This window comes from Mirounga angustirostris, unplaced genomic scaffold (genome assembly GCF_029215605.1).
Source record: "Mirounga angustirostris isolate CCGP_5_RB_7025 unplaced genomic scaffold, mMirAng1.0.hap1 SCAF_14, whole genome shotgun sequence".
In the NCBI taxonomy this organism is placed as follows: domain Eukaryota; kingdom Metazoa; phylum Chordata; class Mammalia; order Carnivora; family Phocidae; genus Mirounga; species Mirounga angustirostris.
This window is the reverse complement of record NW_026991722.1, coordinates 79,733,514-79,734,945: the sequence shown is the minus strand read 5'-3', so window position 1 is coordinate 79,734,945 and position 1,432 is coordinate 79,733,514. Positions and strand designations below refer to the sequence as shown.

General features: G+C 45.3%; 1 non-coding gene across 1 annotated transcript; it reads left to right on the top strand.

The window, feature by feature from the left end:
* The first annotated feature begins 506 nt into the window (after positions 1-506).
* LOC123853318 (U6 spliceosomal RNA) lies at positions 507-609 on the top strand. Its single transcript, XR_006793097.1, has one exon. It is a non-coding gene; the product is annotated as a U6 spliceosomal RNA (small nuclear RNA).
* The last annotated feature ends 823 nt before the right edge of the window (positions 610-1,432 follow it).

Genomic DNA, 1,432 nt, shown 5'->3' with positions numbered 1-1,432 from the left:
GGGGGCGGGTCATAATATTTGCCTCGTAGAACGTCATAGGCGCTACCTGACGTAATGCAGGCCCAGCTCCTGGCATGTAGCCAACGCTTGCTCTGTTAGCTACGGGTACTGTTGCTGCCACTGTGTTTAGGACCGCGTTCCTACCTACCAGCTTGCACAGATTGAGCGCTTACTGTGTGCCGTGATTTTCATTCTCGCGACAACCGCAGGAGGAAGCATTCATCAGTATTACCATTTTACCGAGGAAGAAACTGACACTGGAGGGAGGACAGGAGCCTTTACCCAGAATCGCACAGATGGCAAAGCCAGGTTTCAAGCTCGAGGCCCTGACCCCATCCAGTACCGTCTCAGACTCATCATGGCTGTATCTGATAGTGCACAGGATGATCCTCGGTGCTCAGCTGGTGAAATTTGTACTCCTAATACTTATGTATCTACTTGGCTGTCTATTAGAGAAATAGAGGTTTCCTACTTACAGTCATTTCCTTTTAAAATTAACTTACCGAGTCCTCACTTTGGCAGGACATATGTGAAAATTGGAACGCTGCAGACATTAGCATGCCCCTGCCTGAGGATAATACCCAAATTTGTGAAGCCTTCCAGATTTCCACCTATTACGTCACTCACATCTCAATAGAATAAATAAATAAAATACACTTATTTATCAGCACTATTCACAATAGCCAAAACATAGAAACAGCTCAAATGCCCATCGAACAGATGAATGGAGAAACAAAATGTGGACTATCCATACAATGGACTCTTACTCATCCATAAAAAGCAACAAAGTACTGATACGCGCTCCAACATGGATGAACCTAGGAACTACCATGCTGAGTGAAAGGAACCAATCTCAAAAGGCCACACACTGTATAATTCCATTTATGGGAAATGTCCAGAAGAGGCAGAGCCGTAGAGACAGAGAGTAGATTAGTGCTTGTCAGGGACAGGGAGGGCTGGGAATGGGGACCACCTGCTTCGTGGGTGTGGGGTTTTATTTTGGGGGGGGGATGAAAGTGTTTGGGGACCAGACGGCGGTAGTGGCTTTTACAACACTGTAAAGGTACTAAATGCCCCTGAATTGTCACCTCGAAGTGGTTTCTTTTATGTTCTGTCATTTTCATGTGAATAATTAAAAAATTAAGTTTAGAGAAGGAAATTAGTTTACTTAAAAAAATTAATTTACTTAAAGAAGACCGTGAAGTACAACCTAGCACAGGGGGCTTGCAGATGTGGGGAGAATCATGCAGGCGGTACTTGGAAATGATGGCGCTGTATTATGCCATTAAGAACGGAAGGCATCTCCTTAAGGGCCGAGTCTGGCAGAGTCTGCATCTTGCCCTCCTTTGTTTTTTTTTCCCCCTGCAGCCAGCTCAGTGCTTAAGAAATACTTGTTGAGTTCAGCTCAGCCCGGCTCAGCCCGGCTTAGTTA